The sequence below is a fragment of the Equus asinus genome, chromosome 8, assembly GCF_041296235.1.
Source record: "Equus asinus isolate D_3611 breed Donkey chromosome 8, EquAss-T2T_v2, whole genome shotgun sequence".
Taxonomy (NCBI): Eukaryota; Metazoa; Chordata; class Mammalia; order Perissodactyla; family Equidae; genus Equus; species Equus asinus.
Window position 1 is genome coordinate 13,302,076 of NC_091797.1, and position 23,608 is coordinate 13,325,683.

Consider the following 23,608-nt stretch of genomic DNA (forward strand, 5'->3'; position numbering starts at 1 on the left):
TATGTACCTGGAGCCACTAGACAGTATACCTCCCCAACTATTTTTCTTCCCAGTCTACCATCTTCATCATTTTACAGTTGCCCAGTCACACATCCATCCATTCAACGTGCATTTTTCAGTGCACACTGGAGTCAGTCACTGTGCTCATTTCTAGAAATTCCATCGTGAGCAAAGCCAGAAGCAATACCTGTTTTTCTGGAGCTTCCTTTCTACTGAGGGAGGAGACATGGATCAAATTATCACCAAATGCATAATTATAAACTCTGGTGAGCATTGTGAAGGAAAGTTCCAAAAAGCAAGTACAGCATATAATGAGGATATTGATCTATTGTGGCAGAACTAAGCGGCATGTCCCCAGCAAGTAACATCCACGCTGACATCCAAAGGAGTTGTCGAGGCAAAAAGAAGGAGTATGCCAGGCAGAAGGGGGAGTCTGTGTCAATTCCACGTCACATTCAGTGAATGAAAGAATTTTGGTGGACGGGAGCTGAATAAGTTTGCAAGGTTGGGACATGCTGACATTCTACAAATTTTAGCCAGGATGTTAAGGGGCAAATCTGCTCACCACACTCCCCACTTTCTTAAGTGTCTCAGTCCTGGAGCTGTCTGCTGCAATGTTTCCACTTTCTCTGGTCCAAGAGACCCAGCCAGGAGGCTGTACGTAAGCAGAACCTCCAGTGTCCCAGGCAGACAATATTGTGACCACAAAATGAACCTCCTTCGGATACAGTACTTTGTGTGCAACTTTATAGATTGCAAAGTGTAATCAGTGAGGACCCTAGCAGCACGGGATGGCGCAGTATACCAGGCTGGCAAGGGTAAAGAGCTATTATCAGTCCTAGAAGAGCAGGGAGCTGGGAAAAAAGTAACCTGAATAGATGAACTATGTGGAAAGGGCACATGACAACAGACTCTATCTTCAGTTGCCGTGCAGCAATCTGTGGTTATCCCTCATGCAGCCAACTGGGGTAAGAAAGAATCTAACCTTTCTCTCCTCCCACTCCCTGATCTCTTATCATTGCTGGAATTCAGTCAGAGCCAGAGGGCAGGACACCCACATGGGTCATCTTCCCAGGACACAGAACAGGATGGAGAATGCGGATAGGTGAGCCACATGACCTAGTTAGGCAAGTGAAAGTTAGGGCCTGGTTTCAAATCTTAGGGGGACCACCTAAAAAGTGTGTGATCTTACGTAAGTCAGCTCATCTCTAGACGCCTCAAGTTCCTCAACTGTAAAATGGAAATGATGACAATAATACATTAGTTTGCTTTAAGGATTCATAAAGTGTTAAGACTAGTGCCTGACACATGGTCAATGCTTATAAATGTTCTCAATATTCTCATTTTATAGAAGAAACTGAAGTTCAGACAAGATAAGTGACTTACTCGGGCTCCCATTGTCAGAAGGGGCACAATCAAAGCCAGAATCCGGGTCTCATAGTTCTTGTCTTAACACTCCATCCCTCCCTTAAGCTGTCTGTTTCACTCTCTTCTCCAGAATCCACAAAATAATCACCAAAATGACTAACATGTCCTTCAGTAAGCACTTTTTTTTTTTTAAAGATTGGCACCTGAGCTAATAACTGTTGCCAATCTTTTTTTTTTTTTCCTTTCCCAAGCCCCGCAGTACATAGCTGTATGTTCTAGTTGTGAGTGCCTCTGGTTGTGGCATGTGGGATGCCGCCTCACTGTGGCCTGATGAGCGGTGCCATGTCCGCACCCAGGATCCGAACCGGCGAACCCTGGGCCTCCGAAGTGGAGCGCACGAACTTAACCACTCGGCCCTGGGGCTGGCTCTGAGTAAGCACATTCTGAATCTTATCTCTGTTTGTCGATTTGGGGAATATTCATACTTTTCCTCCCAAGTTTATTGAGGTATAATTGACATAGAATTTTGTGTAACTTTAAGGTGTACGATGTATTGATTTGATACACTGACAGATTGCAATATGCTTATCACCATAGTGTCAGCTAGCATTTCCATCATGTTGTATAATTACCATCTATTTTGAGTGGTGAGAACATTTAAGATCCACTCTATTAGCAGCTTTCAAGTACATTTTTTAAAAATTCTTTCACAGAGGACAGGAAAATGTTTCTCCCCTTCTCTGTAGCTTAATGCAGATAGGAACCTGGACCCTTCCAAGAGCTCGGAACTGCAAATCCTTTCAAGGTAAGCGTGAGGTTGACCACAGCAGAGCCTCTCTGGACTTCTCAATGGAGAGCTCCCAGATGTACAGTCAATTTGGCAGCCTCCTCAGTGTTCTCCTTTTCTCAAAGAAGAACTGAGGTAATTACAGATCAGATTTAACTAATTGAAATGCCTCAGAAGGACTAAAACTTCAAATAATTGGAGGGAGTGGAACACCCATCCTCCCAGTCTTACGAAAGATCCTCCGAGAAGTTCCTGATCTAAGTATGCACCAGCTCACTCCATGTTTACGTCAGTTTCTCCTCCAAAGAAGATATGCAGATGGCATCCAAACCCACGAAGAGATGCTTGCCATCTTGAGGGAGATGCAAATCAAAACCACAATGAGTTACCACTGCATACCCACCAGGATGGCTGGAATCAAAATGTCAGATAACAAGGCCAGGACGTGGAGGAATCAGAGCCCTCCTGCTGTTGAGGCTGTAGAATAGCGCAGCCACTTTGGAAAACAGCCCGGCAGTTCCTCAAATGATTAAACACATGGTTACCATATAACCCAGCAATTTCATTCTTCAGTAAATACCCAACAAAAGTGAAAACACAGACATTTGTACATGATTGTTTATAGCAGCATTATTTGTAATAACCAAAATGTGGGAACAACTCAAATGTCTATCAATGGATAAATGGATAAACAAAATCTGGTATAGTCATACAACGAAATGTACAGAATATTATTCAGAGACAAAAAGGAAAGACATACTGATATACTACAATGTAGATGAACCTTGAAAACATTATGCTGAGTGAAAGAAGCCAGTCACAAAAGACCATACACTCTATGATTTCATTCATATGAAAGTCCAGAATAGGGAGGTCTCTAGAGATGGAAACTAGACCAGTGGTTGCCTAAACTAGGGGGGGGCAGGAAACAGGAGACAGTGATGACAGCTAAAGGATATGGAATTTTTTTTTTGAGGTGATGAAAATGTTCTAAAATTGACTCTGGTGATGCTTGCACATATCTGTGAATATACTAAAAACCATTGACTTGCTCACTTTAAATGGGTTAAAAGGGTAAATTGTACAGTATGTGAAGTATATCTCAATAAGTCTGTTTTTTTTTAAAAAAAACTGTCTACAGAGTTATGCTGTTTGGAAAATGAGAACTGCAGTATCTGATGTCCTTTGGGTTTCTTTCTTCACTTGTGAGGGCGTGTTCCCTTGTGTGTTTGTTGGTCTTCACTTATCAGCTCATATTTGGTTTATCTTTATCCCTTGAACTCCTAGGCCCTTATGTGGGGCATGCTCTCCTCCAGAGATGATTCACATTTGCTTCAGCCAATAGCCCAAGGACACCACTGATCTGGGACCGATTTGGCTCCCTTCAGGATCTCCAGCTTCACCTGGAGCCTCAGGTTCATCCCCTCAACTGTAAGCAGACTCAGGAGTCGGTCTCCTTGTCTCGGTGCTGATTTAGCATGTAAGGCAGCCTCACTCCACGTGTCTGCTCGCAACGCACCTCCCAAGTTTCAGCTCACAGCTTTGTTTGCTTGGGTTGGATTTATGGGCTTGAAGATTTCCCTTATCTCCTGAGCCCAGAAGTGCCAGAAAACTCAAGTCTTCTGCAGGATCTAATAAGAAGAATCTTTGGAGAATGTAGATGATAATACCGCCCCAAATAGAAGTCTCTCATGCAGTTTTTTTGTTTGTTTGTTTTCGACATCAGTGTCAACAAGAAATGTGTTTCATTGAATATGACTAATTTGGCCTATTATACTTCCCTTTTCTAGCACTTATGGGAATATCAGGAATTCTAGATTGATCTTTCTCTCAAAGGAAAGCATTAAGGCATTTAATTAACGGAATACTATATGACATACAGAGCCAATATAAAGTACGTGTATCCAAACCAATGTACTCACCAGAGCTATCTGGGGAACTTTTAAAAAATATGAATACTAGGGTTCCACTCATGGCAAGTCTGTTTCAATCAGTTCAGGTCTTTCTGTCAGTTCACCAACTCCATCTGCTTTCCTAGCTCTATATCCATCATCCAAACCAAAGATGGAATTATCTTCATTCTTCATTCTAGTAGAAACCACTTATTTAAAAAATTACCATGAGAAGGGCACTGGACCAAGCACTTTGTCTGGATTATCTTGTATATTTATCACCACAGCCTTCCAAGGGATGTATCAACATTATTCTCCCTTTACAGATAACGAAAGTGACACTCAATGAGGTTACTTAACTTGGTAAATGTATTAGCAGGGGTAAAACCTAGGCTGCTGTCACAGGGAGCCAGGAATAATTCAGTGGCTTATTTCTCACATTACAGTCTGGAGTCAGCAGAGCAGGTTGGCAGGCAACTTGGCTCCATGTGGTCATTCAGAAACCCAGTTCCTTCCAATCTGTTTCTTCACCCCATCCTAGTGCATTGCCCTCATCTGCATGCTCAAAACTGACCTGTGGGAAAGAAAGAAAGAGCCTGGAGAAGGGAAGACTACAACCGGAAAGCCTCAGAAGGGACACACATATGTTCTTCGATTCCACTAGGGAGAACTGAGTCACAGGGCCACACATAACCGCGAGGGATCCCGGGAAACGGGGTGAGGCTATGCAGCCATGTGCCCGACTACAGTTCCATCAGTATGGAAAAGGTGGAGAATGGATTTTCATGGACAGTCTCCGACGCATTTAAGATTAAGAAACTGTCCCTTTCGTCTAACACACTTTCATCTCTCATTTGGGCTGATTACTTGCTGTTCCTGCTTCTACTCTAAATCTGTGTAAGTTGGCCCTCCGTCTCCACAGGTTCCACATCCACAGATTCAACCATTTGTGCATCAAAAGGCCTACGATGGTTGTGTCTGCACTGATCATGTACAGACTTTTTTTCTTGTCACTATTCCCTAAACAATACAGTATAAGAACTACTTACATAGCATTTATGCTGTATTGGGTATTATAAGTAATCTAGAGATAACTTAAAGTAAATGGGAGGATGTGCGTAGGTTATATGCGATACTACGTCACTTGAGCATCTGTGGATTTTGGTATCCGCAGGGGGTCCTGGACCCAAACCCCCGTGGATACTGAGGGAGAACTGTACTGCCTTCCACACACAGCAGAGTAATTCATTATAAATATAAGCCAGATTGTGTCATTCCTCTGGCAAAATCCCTTATGGTTTCTCTTCTGATCTAGAATAAAAGCCAAAGTCTTCACCATTGCCAACAAGGCCAACCAGATGTTGCCTTTGCTCTCTGCTCAGGCTTTATTCCTCCCTCCTTCCCATTGCTCACTCTACTCTAGAAGCAGTGGTCACTCTGCTCTTTCCTAAGCAGGTCAAGCAAGCTATCACCTCTGAGCCTTTGCATTTGCTGTTAGAGGAAGCCAGCCAAGAGAAACCCAAGAGGAAGAATATTGCAGGCAGAGGGAAGGTCTAGAATAGTCAGGAGGAAAGTGAGACTGACACGTCCAAAGAACCAAAAGATGTCCAGTGTGGATACAGCAAGGGGAGAATAGTGGGGAAGGCAGGAGGTGACGACAATGGAGAGTTATACAGGGCCCCTGTCCTGTAGGGCTTCACAAGGCAGGGTAAGAACTCTGGATTTTATCCAAATACAGTGACAGGAAACCATGAAAGGTTCTTAAGCAGGAGAGGGATGTTATCCAATTTAAGTTGTAAAAGGATTGTTCAGGCTGATGTGTAGACAGTGGCCACAATCCTGGAGGCAGGAAGGTGCTCTGGGGTCTCTGGGGTTTGGGGGAAAGATTTCTCTACCAAAGCTTCTGCAAAGTCTAATGGTGTTAGTGTCATCGAGAGGATTCGGACTCCTAGTGACCCTGTGGACGGCAGAGCGGAACTCTGCTGGGTCTTTTCGCGCCATCTCCTCACCTTCCAGCACACTATCAGACAATGCTCCGCTGCTCTTCATGGGGTTTTCATGGCTAATTTTTTGGAAGTGGGTGCCAGGTCCTTCTTCCTAGTCTGCCTTAGTCTGGAAGCTCTACTGAAACCTGTCCACCATGAGTGACCCTGCTGGTATTTGAAATCTCGGTGGCATAGCTTTCAGCACCAAAGTGACGTGTGGCTGCCACAGCATGACAACCAACAGATAGGTGGTGTGGTTCCCTGATTTGCGAAATGGACTCGGGCTACAGTGGTGAGAGTGCCGAATCTTAACCACTAGACCACCAGGGCTGGCTACTCATTCAATATACTAAGAATACAATCCAAACTCCATAGCCTGAAAAGCCACATACAGTCTGGCCTCTCTAACTTCCTCCAGCACCACCATCCCTCATGCTTGTGCTTCTTGACCCACATGATCCTTCTGTCATTTCCTTAGCCCTACAATCTTTCCAGTCCAAGTATTTTTCACATGCTGTTCTCTTTTCTTGGAATCTTCTTCCCCATTTCGTCTACTGTCTTGCAACTTCTTCCATTCATTCTTTAAAGTTTCTGAGAAATCAGTAACAAATTATAAAAACAACTTTCTGAGATTCCTTCCGCTCTTGAAGAGATAAGAGATAGATTGACGCATTCAAAACAATGGAGCAAGGAATTACTGATCTAAGAAAGAAGCAAAATGAACAAGGCCAAGAACTATGTACCATGACGTTGATGTTTAAATTGCTAACAGACAAGTCCAGGGTGGTTACCAAATCTTTTCACAGATAAAGGCTGTGTGGAAATAACCAAAAATAAAAAACATGACTAAACACAATTAAGGCTATGCAAGACTGCCTTGAAGAAACACATGATATGAAATGGAAAAAGATGAAAATTATTAGAGCGATGACTACTGACATGCAATACAGACAAGGGGGATTTAATATAAAAATAATTGGTATTCCTAAACAAAAGAAGTAAATATTAAAGCAAAAAGCTCTGAAAGATTTAATAACAAAAAGAGAAGACAACTCACAAGAAAAATTTTCCCAGGAAAATCTGATAAAGAATATTTAACGCCTAGACATATCTTGAAATAAACTAAAAGCTTTAAGGACATCCACGTAGAAAAAGAAAATCTTCTACAAGTGTGAGGACCCAGTGGGAGGTACAGAATTAGGCTAGCCTCAGACTTCTCTGCACATCCTTTAATGCCGGGACACACTGGAGCTCTGTTTATAAAGTTCTTAGGGAAGAAAAGGGGAATTTTGCACCCAATCAATTGTACTTTAAGCGTAAAGGCAAGAAACAGACTTTCTCAAATAAACAACAGTTCACGAAATTCAGTGCTCATAAGCTCTTCGAAAAAGTCATCCAACAACAAAATCCAGCAAACCAACAGATAAGTGAAAATAAAGAATCTAGAAATGGACGTTCTATGATCAATAACTGGTGGGCCATTAAACTCATTCAGCGGTTTAAAGAAAAAGCAACACTGTGAGAATTGTGGTTCCAGGAGAGAGCAAATTTATGAATCTTGATAATGTAAAAATAATAATAAGTGTAACAGAAATACAGTCTTGAAGGGGTGAGGTAAGGATAGTGCCAAGTTTCTCATCTTCAGAGCAGGAAGTCCGTACATAGACTGTTTTTGGTGTCTATTTGCTTTGAAGTGAAAGAATCTTGAAATTTTAGAATTATCTTTTAGAAAATAAAATTACTTGACATGAAGAAATTCTTATTAGTCTGAGGTTTAGCAATTCTATCAATTTCATTTGCTTTTCTCCTGATAAATTCAAGTAAAGGTAAATTTAAGACTTTTATTTTTGAAAAGTATTTATAATCGATCCTATTTTTATAGAATTATACATGTGTATATATGGATACATACAAATATGTTTATGGATACATGTATAGAGGGATGATGACTGAGATGATCAAATGTTAATGCCAAAATGTTAATGATGAGTATTTCTGGGTAGTTGATAGTGGGTGTTTTGCTTGTTTTTCACTTTCTTCTTTAACTTTTCTGTAGCACTTAATTTTTTGTGATAAGCCTAAATCAGTTTTACAAAACCAACACTTTTTAAATGGACCCCTGCCTTCTGAGCTATCGCAGGGTGGCTGGGGAGAGAAAAGTTGACCAGAAGGCCCCCTGATCACGGGTCTCAAAGACCAGAAACTTAGATGTCTCTATGCTCTCTCCCAATGAAGACACATACTGTAGCTGAGATACACGGACAAAATTAAACGTTTAAAATATAGCACATTTTCTCTTTTATTAAATTATACCTGGAGCCTCAAGATGTCCATGTCTCTTTCACACCCTGGGAAGCCCTGCACACATTAGTCAAAGTTAAGAAATGCTGATTTAACACCATGGGAAGGATGTGACCCAGAAGAGGAATCCTAGGGGCTCCCTCCTCCCTCCTAGATCATGTCCAGTGTAGAACTTTCTACCAGGCAAGTACTATGCAACTCTGATATGACCACTTACCGCTTCAAGCACTGACTACAAGGCGGCTAATTTCTATTCACTGTTTCTAGCTAGGCCCGGTTCACCAATGCCCGGATCTCCGAGGTACGATGCTCTGAGCTGATCACTTGTTTAGATTTGGCTTGACTTTGATCTGTCTTCTGATTTGATCACTCAATTCCTAATCTTACTTTTTGTCTTCAGCAAGAACTCACTGCTTTTCTTACAACTAGATTTCTGACTGGATTATCCACTTATTTTTGGCAACCTGAACTCCCATCCCACCCGCAAGTTTTAGTTCTCACCTCTACCCCAATTCACTGCTCCAATTCACTGCTTCTTAACCTCTGGCTGGCTGTAGTAGTAGGATATTGGACAAGACGGACCAAGAAAATAGTGCAAGCCACTTGCTCCTGAAAGCTTCTGTGGCCACGAAGGATGGATGAGAAGGATTTGGGAGAGTGATGAGAAACTCGGGCCGAATCAACATCCAGGACAATAAAATTGAGCTCCCCATGGGAAGACAGGCCTGGGACTTAGTTCTCACTGCTCCTAAGGTGTGATAGAAATCGTCTTGAACTTGGCAGTACGAGACCTGGGTTCACATGCCAGCTCTGCACCAGCAGACCCGCCCTATAAGAAATCCTGAAGTGAGGCCTTCAAGCAAGATGGAAGGACAGTAAACAATAACTCTAGGCCTACAAAGAAACAAGGAGCACCAGTGAGGTAACTACATAAGCAAGTATAAAAGACAGTACAAATGTACCTTTGTTCATAACTTTTCTTCTGATTTAAAAGATAACTGCATGAAGCAATAATTATAAAACTGTTTATGGGCTTACAATGTATAAAGATGTGATTGTAGGACAATAACAGCATAAAGGAGGAAAGAGGGAAAGGAGAAACACTGGAGTAGAAAATAAGTAGAGAAAATAAAATAAATCCTAGCTGTGCCAGCTACTAGGCGTATAATCGAGCAATTTTTTTTACCCAACTTGAGTCTCAGTGTTCTCCAAACAGAGAGTGTATTTATCTTATCCTTAAGTCAAATAATATTTATTTTACAAGGTTGTTGAGAGAATTAAGCGCAAACAGTGTTCTGCAAAATTTTTGTACAATGATTCGCACGGGTACTCAATAAACGCCAGAACTACTTTTTCTGGATAATGGACATTTGGCAGTTTACTGTTTTCTCTACTTTTCTGTATCTCAAAAATTTTTTATAGTAAGAAAAAATGTTTAATTCCAGCTTCCTTTCTTTTATGGTCCTTTCTTTGGTACTTTTTGATTTAACCTATACTTTTAGGAATGAGCATGGAGGAGGAAGAGGTTCCCTTGAAATGACAAAATGAGTTGTCCCCACAAAGATTTCCTTAGAAGAGAAAAATAGATGAAACAGGAATAAGGGAGTTCTCAACTCCATTCTGACAGAGGTCTGTCACACAATCTTGAAATGCAAAAATCCAGATTCACAAAGGCAATTCCTCACCTTTGTCCCCAGTCCTCTGGGATGGCCACAAATAATCCACACTGTCTGGTATTCACTTCCTTGTATAATCCCCTCCCTCGGACTGTGGGCTGGATCTAGGGAGTCATTTCTAATAAACAGAAATACAAAAATAGTGATGGGATGTCACTTCTGAGGTTAAGTTATAAACGGTTATGACTTCTGTCTTGCTGGTACTCTCTCTCTCTGGCTCTCCTCACTGGGCTTGCTCTGGGGAAGCAAGTGTCCATGTTGCGAGCTGCCCTGTGGAGGCGCCAGGAGCAAGGAACTGTGGGAAGCTTCTGGCCAGCAGCCATGTGTGTGAACTTGGAAATGCATCCATTTCCAGTTGGGCCTGGAGATGACTGCAGCTCTGCTGACACCTTGATGGCAGCCTCATGAGAAAGCCTAAACCGAGGACCCAGAAAAGCAGCACCGGATTCTTGACCCCCAGAAACTGTGGGACAATAAACGTCATTGTTTTAAGCTGCTGAATGTTGGAGTAATTTTATGTAGCAACACACAACTAATACACCTGTCTCTTGACAGAGGATTCCATGTAGAATGTCTATAAGTATAAAGGTCTTCTATGCATTCAAAACATGATAAGCCTTTCCAGAAATCAGCTTAGACCCAATTTTGGGGGGAACACTTCTTTTGCGCAAAGCATATTTCTAATGGCATACATACGAGTTACACTTTCCACCCAGACCATTCTTATAAATTTTAAAGTTAAAATTGATCAGTAGTTACCTTAAGATTCTCCTTGTCTATTCGCTTTTCCTGATCTGTGTTATTGTCCCAATTCTTCTACATGAAATTAATTTGTTAAAAACGAGGAGGAGGAGAACAAGTGGAAGGAGGAAGAAGAAAGAAACAACATTAGGAGAGGTCATCAGGTTTTCACTGGCCACAAAAATTTGCAAACTAGAGTTTTAAAAAGATTTTGCATGCCAAGAAGAATCACTGAGAAAAATAATTTCCTATATTGACGTCTACCTCTAGCTGAATCATGATGAGCCCTCCCGCATTTTCTGGAACAGTCTTGATTTCAAATATTCTGCTCCACTTTCTCCTAAATCAATTCGCACTTGCCAAATTACATGTCCTGATTTTCGTTTGGAAATTATGGATCTCTGTAATCCTGAATTGCTCTTGAAGTTGGCTTGTGTCATTGGTGGGCACAATACATCGCTTCACCTATTAATTGTGCACTGAGTCCCTTTGATAGCTTCAGCATTCTGCTATGACAGTCCAACAAAGGAGTGGAATCTTACAGAAGCTTATAGACTATCTGAGGAGACTGAACAAGCAATGAAGGAACAGAGCAATCAATTAAATGGCTTACAGATCCAAGAGATAATTCAGTAGTTCAGAAAAGGGAGGGATCCTTGGGAGCTAGAGAAATCTGTGGAGGCTTCGTGGAGAAGGAAGACTTGAGAGGGAACGAAGAAAGAGCTGACTTTCTTCTTGCTATTCAGAGTCAGGAGAAAGTCAATGTAAAGTCAAGCAAACAGGACTGAGTATAAGGTAGGCCTCTGAGGGTGGGAAGAAGCACAAAGTAGGACACAATGAAATGACAGAATGATTAAGAAAAGAGAACACATATTGAGGTGTATCTGAAAGGCAGGTTGAATATGAAGAAGGCTCCTAGCCTTGCACTATGTATCTGCTCATTATAATGATATCAGTTACTCACTTCATGCCTACTACATGCCAAGCACCGTGTTAAACACTTTGCATATATCATCTCATTTACTTTTTACAAGTAAGATTCTTGTTCTATGCCCTTTACAGACAAGAACACTGAGGGGCTCAGGGAGTTAGATAGCTCATTTGAGGTCACGAGCTAATGTGGCAGAGCCAAGATTCAAGTCCAAGTCTGACTGACACCAAACCCAAGCTCTGCGTCACAATACCATCCTGATGGCAAGTGCAGAGAACAGTCAAAAGAAACATTAACTCTGAAACTATCCTGTAAACTCTGCACAGGTGAGAGCTGGCATTCATCTGAGAGCTCTTCCACATGGTTAGTGAGGGCAGAACAATGCAGGGACACTGCAGACGCTGGGAGGCACATGCCCTCTCATTCTTGGCCACGCTACTATCCAGCCATGGGACTCTTGCAAAAATATCATTAAACAACAGTGGGTTGTATTGATTTCAAACATCTGGTTTTGTAACTCTGGGCTACAGGTCCTAAAGCCTACTAAATAGGCCTTGTTCCCCTTGGATGTAGCAACAAATGCAAATATGTAGAATGCGTTTAAAAGTATGTGCCATCAGTGATTACTTAATACATGGCTGCTCACTTTGGGCCCAGGAAGCACAAAGCCTCAGGGCAAAAGGCAACTCTAACTTATTTTGCAAAGCAGATAAATGACAAAAGTCATGCGAATTCTCAAGAAGCTGGGAGGAGACTTTCCAAACACTTCTAGGAAGAGAAAATATCTCACTCTCTCCAGAGGCGCTTAGATATTTTCTTATTCCAAGGAAAACAAAATATTTTCCAAGGTTGTGTACTATATTTTAATGAATTGGACATATTTTCACATTAAATTATTGCTTGTTTTGGTTTCGCTTAGATTTTCCCTAACTGGCTTACTGAACTCAGCTTTACAAAAATCCTCTGAGCAATCGTCCCAAAATTGCAGTGTTGCCTTTAACCTGTTTCTACGACCAAATAAACCGCTTTCCTCCATACTTTAAATCAAAATCTCTTCTTATTGTTCTCACCCACCCTATTTATTTCTGGCATGTCATTCCTCATAAAAGCTCTTTCTTGTTATAGAAAATGAGAAACATAACCAGCTGGGACCTTTTACTGTAGAGTGATGGAATCTTCCAGAGGAAATGTGATTAGATTACAGCGAGGTCTTCTACATGTCAACATGCATATTATAAGAATCTGGAATGGGGCCTGAATTTTAGTCTATTCCAGAATTTGGGATTCCATTCCCTGCATTCTCCTATTCCAGAATTTGGAATCTCATGGGAATACTGAGGGAGACTATTTAGTCGGAAACTGAAGAGTTGGAGATTTTTCCTTCCTTGCAAGCTAACAAGTAAGCCTGTGGCATATGGTTTCATATACATGTAATGACAGCAGAACACACACCCTTTGGATTAGAGACAGATTGTTTATCAATCACAACACAATCAATGTTGCATTGGTTCCCAATCCTCACAGTGTGATGCAATGAGGACCAGATGTTACCTGGGCAGGCATTGGGATGCACCAAAAAGAGGAACCCTCAAATGAGGAAAAACTGATTACTACAGGGCTGCTGGTGCCCTGCCATTCTCCTCTCCAGAGAAAGAGAAAAGACTTACCTTTCCTCTAGAATGTAAGCAGATCTCTCCAGGGAGAGGAGGAATTTCCTGTCCTGGAATGTGTCTGGAGAGAGAGACATTTCTAAGTGCTATTAGGTCTAGTTTCCAAGCTTCTGTTTGCTCTTCGAACTTACTTAAACATAGAGTCCAAAAAGTATAGAAATGCCATCAAGAATTGCCTTGCAACACACATAGGACTGGGGACAGAATGTAAATGCTGCCTCCAGAAAGCAATTTACTGGAAATGAAACCTCCCAGACCAGCCCACCGTCCACGCCTGGGGGCTCTGGATCCCAGGCTGCGCTTTCACATCCCGACGCTATCTCGGGGAGAAGCTGAATCCCCAAACCCGGTGGACAATCAACCGGAAACCAGAAAAGACCTGGAAGAGAGGGGAAAAAAACCCAAATACAAAATCAATAGGACAGAAATCAGATAATAGGTTCCAGTGGTGCTTGGGAGAGAATGGTTTTTAGACAAATTTCTAGGCTGATCTGAATGACTCATTGTTTCCTTATAGGATATACATAGCCTTGGACAAGGCAGGAAAGAGACCATGGAAGGTGCTTATAGTTTTGACAGTGTCCCTGGAGTCTAGAGATTGCTCAAAGAGCCCTCAAATTAGCAAAGGAGAAAAGATACAACCCAAGGTAGGTTCAGAGTGGAAGAGAATTTACGCTGCAATGTCTGTGTCCACAGACCACACAGCCTGGCTCCTTACTATGTAGGCAGACCCTTCTGTCAGGAGACACTCACATTGGCAGCCCCCACAATTGTGACCAATTACAACACTTAGTCAGCATAAGCCTGGTCTGAAATGGGACAGAGCGTTGTTGACAACCCAGGGTACCAATCAGTGCGCTGCTCGAAAACACTGAAGCGGTTCTTCTGCACGAACAGCTTTGAAACTAGGTTATGCTCTCAGCAACAAATCACCAGGTGTTCCTGAAAGACTGCAAACATCGTGGCTGGGAAAGAGGCGTTACCTCTATTTTCTAGCTCAGGTCTTCTCTTAACTGGCGTTCATTCCCAGGGCAGGAAAACAGCCAAGCTCCAGTCTCTTTGGACTTTGATTTGCTGAGAAAAATGGCCCTTCAGACTCCTTGTGATATTTTGGGAACATTAAGCTGAGTGAAATTCGGGGTCATCTAACAGGTTAATGACCCAAATCGTTAAACGGGCTACACTAATCTTCCTTCCCACAAGAACAATGTCGGTCATTTGACTTCTAAAAATGAGGACACTAGGAAACAGAAGTCGAGCTGGGAAAAATTGTGGGCAGCTGGCGTGCTCCTCAGACTCAAGTTTAGGTTTGCCTAATCTAAGAGGAAGAAGGTTAGAGGGGTCCACTCTCTCTGCAAACAAGTTATATATATATATATCTTATTATATTTATATTATACTTATATTATATATATATAATCGTATATATATATATATATATATATATATATATATACACGATTGTTTTTTCCTCTGCTGTTAGGATGATAAAACTAAGTTATGGTATAAACTAAGTTTTAACTGCTTGGTTTATTGTCTCTCTCTCTTATAGCTAAATTATGCTTTATATCCTATGATTAAATTAAGTCTTCTTTGCAAACCAGTGATTACACGTTCTTTTGTGTATTTTTGCTCTGTAAAATACCGTATTCACAACCCTGTCAAACTTCTAACCTTTAGAGTATTTAGTTAGGCACTAAATTATTCAAGCTCACATTTTCATGGGTATGGTTTAATCCTTGACATCTGGGACAACGTTAAAAGTGCTAGAAATAATGCTTCCAGTCCTTCCTCCATCTCCCTATTTCCTGTGGGTGTTCAAACCATTTGGATATGCATCCAGAAGTGGGACTACTGAGTTACACAGCAGTTCTATTTTAATTTTTTAAAATTTTTTTAGGAACCTCCATACTGTTTTCCATAGCAATTGTGCCATTTTACAATCCCACCAACACTGCACAAGGGTTCCCACTTCTCCACATCCTTGCCAACACTTGTTATTTTCTGTTTGTTGGTGGCAACCATCCAAATGGGTATGAGATGGGAACTCATTGTGGTTTTGATTTGCAATTCTCTAACGATTAGTGATGTTGAGCGTATTTTCACATGCTTCTTGGCCATTTATATCATCTTTGAAGAAATGGTATTCATGTCCTTTCTCATTGTTTAATTAGGTTATTTGGGATTTTTTGTTGTTTAGTTGTAGGAGCTCTTTATACGTTGTGGATTTTAACTCCTTAACAGATTTGCAAATATTTTCTCCCATTCCATAGGTTGTCTTTCACTGTTGTTTGCTTTGATGAGCAGAAGTTTTTAAGCTTGGTAAAGTACCATCTGTATATTTTTGCTTTTGTGGCTATGCTTTTGCCATCATATCCAGGAAATCATTGCCAAATCCACTGTCAGAAGTTTTCCCTGTCTTCTTCTAGGAATTCTATAAATTTGGGTCTTATGTTTAGATCTTTGATCTGTTTTGAGTTATTTTTTGTATATGGTGCAAGATAAGGGTCCAATTGCATTATTTGCTGTGGAGAGCCCATTTTCACAGCACCACCACTTGTTGAATAGACTGTCCTTTCCCCATTGAGTGGTCTTGGCACCCTTGTCAAAAATCATCTTATCGTCTACATGAGGGTTTATTTCTGGGCTCTCTATTCTATTTCATCAGTCTATACGGGCACAGTTGGCTTTTAGAAAGGAGGATTATTTGGCTGTGCCTAACCTAACCACACTAGCCTCTTAAGAGCAGAGGGTTTTCCCTGGCTGGTGTATGAGCAAACCAGCCTGAGCAAGATTTGACAAAGGCATGCCACTGTGATGGAGGGGGACATGTTGCTGGGACCTGAGAGCAGCCTGAGGAGTCGAGAGTGTCACTCAGGTGACAGCTGACAATGGTAAGAAAAGGAATTCCACTAACAATCTAAATGGGCTTGGAAGTGGGTCTTTCCCCAGTCAAACCTCCTGAAGATGACACAGCCATCCAACATCTTGATTTCAGCCATATGAGACCTGGAACAGAATACTCAGTTAAAACGGGCCAGACTTCTGACACACAGAAACCATGAGATGATCAATTCCTGTTACTTTGTGCTGCTAAATTTGTGGCATTTGTTAAACAGCAATAGAAGATTAATATACGCTGGTTATACCTTCCTCTTTCAACTCAGCTCAAATCAACATTTAAAAATTGTTTTTTCTTTTATTTACTTAGCATTAAGGAGGAAGTTTTAAATTAATCTAAGTTTGTAAATAGGTAATATATATACATGGTTCACAAGTCAAAATATGTAACAAGAAATGTAGTGAAAACTCTGCCTGTCACTGACCCCTCACTGACCCCATTTTCACCTGCCAACCTTCTCCCCAGGAAACCACTACCACTAGTTTGTTGATATTCTTCAGAGTTCTTTTAAACGAGTAAGTGTGACAAAGGCTGTTAATTACTTCCAATATCAATTCTCCTCCTCTGAAATAATATTAGAATTTTTATTTGGGCATATGGCTGCCAGGAATAAAACTATATTCCCCAGGCTCCCTTGTAGCTAGATGTGACCAGCTGGGATATAAATAGAACTGTGTGGCAGCCCCCAGGAATCTTCCTTGTGGATGTCTTTGGCCAATCTTCTTCTCATTCTCCGTCCCACTGATGGACACTTTCTTGGACTGAGGACAAAATCATGCCCTAAGGATTGAGGGCCAGTGAACTAGAAGGAACTGGCTCTGTGAGTGTGTCATGCAGCAGAGCCTCTGCCTCGGTTCCGGACTGCCTTCCCCCAGACATTTGCGGAGAGAAATAATCTTTTATCTTTTTAAGTCACTGGTCTTTTCAATATCACTTGAAGCTAAACCTAATTCCTAATTAGTACAAAATTTAAGAAAATGTGGAAATATAGTCTGCCTACCCCTTCTTTTATAAAAATAATAGAATATTGCGTAATTCAATACAGTTGTCCATCCGCGGGCTCCGCATCCGCGGGCTCCGCATCCGCGGGCTCCGCATCCGCGGGCTCCGCATCCGCGGGCTCCGCATCCGCGGGCTCCGCATCCGCGGGCTCCGCATCCGCGGGCTCCGCATCCGCGGGCTCCGCATCCGCGGGCTCCGCATCCGCGGGCTCCGCATCCGCGGGCTCCGCATCCGCGGGCGGGGCGCATCGGTCAAAATGCCTATATTGGTTGCGTCTCTACTGAACACGTACAGACTATTTTTCTTGTCATTATTCCCTAAACAACATAGTATAACAACTATTTGCATAGCGTTTACATTGGATTAGGTGTTATGAGTAATGTCGAGATGATTTAAAGTATATGGGAGGATTCTGTAGGTTATATGCAAATACTATGGTGTTTTATGTAGAGGACGTGAGCATTCCCAAATTATGGTATGGGAGAGGGAATTCCGAGTGGGATTCGTGCCCGTATAAAAGAAGCCCCAGAGAGAGCTTCCTCATCCCTTTTACCACGTGAGGACGCAGCGAAAAGACACTGTGTATGAACCAGAAGGGGGCTCTCACCAGACGCCGAAGCTGCGGGCGCGGTGATCTTGGACTTTCCGGCCGCCGGAACTGTGAGAAATAAATGGTGGTTTATAAGCCACCTAGTTTAACGTATTTTTAGTAGGGCAGCTGAAACAGACTAAGACATAGTGTCAACCTCGTTCCTCACGGTCAGACCTCAATCCTGTCTATGTCAGTCTTTGGGGAATCTCGTCCTGACTGGTCGCTGAAGTAAATCCCCTGGGTTTCAAATAGAGTCCATCTTGCCTCCATTGTGCAGCCCCCACCCATCTTCTCGTTGTTAACTGAGACTCGTCCCCCAACTACCCAACCAATAGTTACCTCTTCGTTTGCCTCTTTGAAATCAAGACTAAGCCACGCTGGACTTTCAAGGGTCCCCATCTTGGCAACCAACAGGCCCAGGGAATGCATATGGAGAATACTCTGCGGAAATCAAGCCCAGACCTTGAATGAAAATCTGTATATTAATTGAAATTTATAGTCATCGTCATTTAGTCAGCTTTTTCATTCAGCTTTTTTATTATTCATTTGATGTTTTGAAAATTCCAGTAATTATTTCTACAATGAATATGGATACTACATAGTACTTTGGTGTTATCTATTTTTTTTCAAAGATTTTATTTTTTTCCCTTTTTCTCCCCAAAGCCCCCTGGTACATAGTTGTATATTCTTCGTTGTGGGTCCTTCTAGTTGTGGCATCTGGGACGCTGCCTCAGCGTGGTTTGATGATCAGTGCCGTGTCCGCGCCCAGGATTCGAACCACAGAAACACTGGGCCGCCTACAGTGGAGCACGCAAACTTAACCACTCAGCCACGGGGCCAGCCCCTGGTGTTATCTATTTTTAACAAATAAAGTCTTTGGCGAGGGTGCCCATTCTTGTCACTCTTATTCAACATAGTGCTGAAGGTTTTGGCCAGAACAATTAGGCACGAAAAAGAAATAAAAGAAATCCAAATAGGCAATGAAGAAGTGAAGCTCTTGCTGTTTGCAGATGACATGATCTTATATATAGAAAACCCTAAATAATCCGTCAGAAAACTATTAGAAATAATCAACAACTACAGGAAAGTTGCAGGATACAAAATCAACTTACAAAAATCACTTGTGCTTCTATACTCTCGTAATGAGCTAGCAGAAAGAGAACTCAAGAATATAATCCCATTGACAATCACAACAAAAAGAATAAAATACCTTGGAATAAATTTAACCAAGGAGGTGAAAGACCTATACAATGAAAACTATAAGATATTATTGAAAGAAATCAACAATGACATAAAGAAACAGAAAGATATTCTGTGCACATGGATTGGAACAATAAATATAGTTAGAATGTCCATGCTACCCAAAGCAATCTACAGATTCAGTGTAGAATTCATTCAGAAGCCCAATGACATTCTTCACGGACATATAACAAAGAATATATGGGGCAACAAAAGAGCCCAAGTAGCTAAAGCAATCCTGAGAAAAGAGAACAAAGCTGGAGGCATCATAATCTCTGACTTCAAAATATACTACAAAGCTACAGTAATCAAAACAGCATGGTACTGGTACAAAAACAGACCCAGATCAGTGGAACAGATTTGAAAGCCCAGAAGTAAAACCACACATCTAGAGACAGCTAATCTTCAACAAAGTTGCTAAGAACATACAATGGAGAAAGGAAAGTCTCTTCAATAAACGGTGTTGGGAAAACTGGACAGCCATATGCAAAGGAATGAAAGTAGACCATTGTCTTTCACCATACACAAAAATTAACTCAAAATGGATCAAGGACTTCAAGGTAAGACCTGAAACCATAAAACTCCTAGAAGAAAATATAGGCAGTACACTCTTTGACATCAGTCTGGAAAGGATCTTTTTGAATACCATGTCTACTTGGCAATGGAAACAGAAGAAAAACAGGTGGGACTTCATCAGACTAAAGAGCTTATGCAAAGTAAAGGAAACCAGGAATAAAATGAAAAGACAACCCAACAAGTGGGAGAAAATATTTGCAAATCATATATCCAACAAGGGGTTAATATTCAAAATATACAAAGAACTCACACAACTCAACGAAAAAACAAATAACCTGATCAAAAAATGGGCAGATAATATGAACAGACATTTTTCCAAAGAAGATATTCAGATGGCCAATAGGCACATGAAAAGATGCTCAACATCACCAATCATCAGGGAAATGCAAATCAAAACTACACTAAGATATCACCTTACACCCATTAGAATGGCTATAATCACAAAGACCAAAAACAACCAATGTTGGAGAGGGTGTGGAGAAAAGGGAACACTCATACACTGCTAGTGGGAATGCAAACTGGTGCAGCCACCTTGGAAAACAATATGGAAATTTCTCAAAAAATTAAAAATAGAAATACCATAGGACCCAGCTACCCACTACTGGGTATTTATCCAAAGAACATGAAAGCAACAATCAAAGAGACTTATGCCCCCTATGTTCACTGCAGCATTATTCACAATAGCCAAGAGGTGGAAGCAACCCAAGTGCCCATCAAAGGATTAATGGATAAAAAATATGTGGTGTATACAAATGCAATGGAATACTACTCAGCCATAAAAAAGACAAAATTGTCCCATTTGCAACAATATGGATGGACCTTGAGGGTATTATGTTAAGCAAAATATGCCAGACAGAGAAAGACAAATACTGCATGATTCCACTCATATGTGGAAGATAAACAAACACACAAAGAGAACCGTTTAGTGGTTACCAGAAGGGAAGGGGGCCGGGGGGTGGGCAAAAGGGGCAAAGGGGCACATATATGTAGTGACTGACAAATAATAACGTACAACTGCAATTTCACAATGTTATACGCTATTATGACCCCATTAAAATTTAATAAATAAATAAATACAGTCTTTAGTTCACTTGGTGAACTGTTTATCAAAAAACACAAAAAAGAGCCAAAAACCACCAAAGAGGTGGTCTTTGATTTTCAATTTAACAAGATTGCCTGACTATGTTACATGGAAAAACATTCTTCCTTTGGATACCTGGGCCTCCAAACCCACTGAATCCAAGGTTATAGAGCTAGAAAGGGAAAATTCTGAAAGTGAGCTGTAAGGAATAATGAGAGAGGCAGTTCTCACTTCTACTCTTTGGTTCTTGGATGCCTGGATCCTGACTATGAGGCAGATACTCCACAGAGTGGTCCCTGGGTTAGGGCGTATCCTGCACTCTCTGGGAGAGCACCTCAACTTTCAGTGGGTCTTTCCACCATCCCTTCAAGCCAGTTGCTTCTAGGTGATGAGGCGTGTGCTAAGACCAACAAACTCTGAGAGCATGAGCCCACCGTTGCACGTCTTTACCATAAAATGTGAGTCTGGTCAGGGTCAGTGCTGAATGGGTCTTTCTGGTGACCAGCCCCCACCCAGGAGCCGTCTAGCAGCCCACCCAGAGCTGCCTCAATAGAACAAAAGATGCTCCAAGTGCTCTTATCACTTTACAAGGGAATTACAAGGGTTTTAGGAGCTCTGTGCCAGGAACAGGGGGCAGAGACCAATATATATATTTTCTATTATCTCACAGATACCATGATGAAGGATAAACCTTCCTTAAGTAAACGAATGCTGGAAGAAGCATTGTGAGAAGAGAAAGCAAATCCATAACTTGAATATGTATTTATGCCTTAAGACTAAATTGCTGCCACCTCCATGATAAAAGGGCTTTCATGTCATCAACCTGCCACCAGGTTCCTGTTGATCCCTCCAGGGAATGGGGCCATATTAGGAACTCACCCCTGGCCTCTGCTAGTGGTGGGTTGAGCATTCAAGCCGCAGAGACAGCCAGATCATCTGGGTGCGGGGAAGTCACTGCTGCCATGGTCTTGCTGTACTCTGTCCCATTGAGAAGCAAAGGAATGGCAAGGGAGAGAGGTTGACTCACAAGCACAGAAAGGATTGTCTTGTACTCCTGATTATTGAGAAACTTGTCTGCCATGCATGACCTTTGGCGAGCATTCACACAGGCCAAAAATGTTTTCTCCTTCTGCGCCTGTTCATTTGACATACCTCTTCCCCAGATTTCTTTGTCCCTAATCTTCCCATGTTTTCTTTCCCTGACAAGCAGTCATTGTCCGTAAATTAAGATTGACCCATACATCAGGCCATTTCTCCTCCCATGCAAAGTGGGCAGCCACATGTCTACCTGATGTTCTGCCCACTGGGAAAATTTCCCTTTGCCACACTTTCTGGGCCATCTCTGAGAGAGGCTGAATGCAGTGACCGTCCGCACTGCTGGAGCCAGCACCCCCCCAGGCCCATCTGTATACCAAGCTTGTGCCTCCTCATCTCTCCACTGTTCATAGGGAATCCCCACTCGGCCTGAAGTGTAAGTTGAATGAGAGGTAGCAACGAATCAGCCTAGGCACCGCGGCAGTCTGAGCCACCTGATCATGCAGTCACTTGTGTCTTGCCAAGTAAGCTGGTCTTGGATATTCCATTCCCATTGAATGCTGGAATGCTGCTGCTCATGTCCAATTTTACAATTTTGGGGGCCAGATAACATCCAGTTCATGAGGGGTACTTTGCGACACAGTGTTGATTAGTATGCCATAATCAGACATTCATACGATTCTTACCAGGACCCAGTAATAAGCCAGGAGCTCTTTTCAAAGAGGGAACAGTTGTCAGAAGAAGAGGACATGACCTTACTCTGAAATTCTGGGATTCTTTTCCTGCGTCTTACCACTGGCTCCATGCAGCATCGCTGTCTGCCACAGATGCTTCCAAGGCCACTGGGCCTGCTGGGTCCTAAGGCCCAAGTGGCAGGGCATTTTGGACCACAGTCTTAACTTGCTGGAGAGTCTTTGCATTGACCCAGAACTGATCCAGAATGTGGATCAGCGTATCATGCCCAAATAGGAGTATACGTTGCCTCCAAAATCAAGAGGCTCCCAAGTCTTGTGCCTCTTTCCTCATCGTGCCAGGTACAAAGTGAAGCAACTTCTCTCTCACCTTAGGGAGGTGATCTGAACCTGTCCCAGTTCCCTGGGTGTCTGCAGCAACACCGCCACTGCGGCCATGCCGCTTGGCCAGTTTATTTCCCATCCTCTGGCATGCGTGGTTTTCACTGTGGCCTCCAGGGTCCTGGCTACCTCCCGCTCACCTGGTCCAGTTAACGTAACTTTATTAATAGGGCAGACCCACATGATGCTCGGTGAGAAATCCAGATAATCAGGTTTCCACTGGACTATGTTGTAACAGGTAAAACAGTAAAAGTGTTAATATCCCTGCTTCGTGAGGGAAAACTGCCTTTGACTGTCTTTGCTGACAGCAGTGATCAAAACAGTCTATGATAAATCGAGGGTAGAAAACCAGCGGTGGGTAGTAAGGGGCCCTGCTAACTTGTACCAGTAAAGATGCTATATCCAGAACTTCAACTGAAACTGGCGCTACTCCTGAATAAATGTGAAATAATCTACATTCTCCAAGACACTCTGGCTTTTGTCCTGTCTAAATAGGTGAGTTAAATGGAGATACAATAGAAACTACCCATTCTGTGTTTTTCACATCTTTGCTTGAGTCATTAATGCCTGTAATTCCCCCACAGATGTGGTGTTGCTTTTGGTTTACTGTCTTGGGTTGGAGGTCAGGATAGGGGCAGTCCCAGGGGCTTCTATTTGACCCCTTCCTATCTAATAACAGTCACTCCATGGGTCAGGGAGCCAATACGGGGGTTCATCAATTTTAACAATATCCATTACCACTCTACTAGCTGGGACA

The 23,608-nt window shown here is 42.1% G+C and overlaps 1 long non-coding RNA gene across 9 annotated transcripts; it reads right to left on the minus strand.

Moving 5' to 3' along the window:
• Positions 1–1,457: 1,457 nt before the first annotated feature.
• On the minus strand, positions 1,458–21,750 carry LOC139045819 (uncharacterized). 9 transcript variants are annotated; one of them, XR_011504939.1, is made up of 7 exons: positions 21,623–21,750; positions 18,187–18,288; positions 17,863–17,913; positions 16,269–16,360; positions 10,769–13,730; positions 10,019–10,127; positions 1,462–4,621 (listed from the first exon to the last, which is right to left on the minus strand). It is a non-coding gene; the product is annotated as an uncharacterized lncRNA (long non-coding RNA). The 9 variants fall into 9 exon arrangements; XR_011504935.1 differs by having other exon boundaries at positions 1,463–4,621; positions 10,769–16,360; XR_011504941.1 differs by having other exon boundaries at positions 1,458–4,621; positions 16,310–18,288.
• Between the last annotated feature and the right edge of the window lie 1,858 nt (positions 21,751–23,608).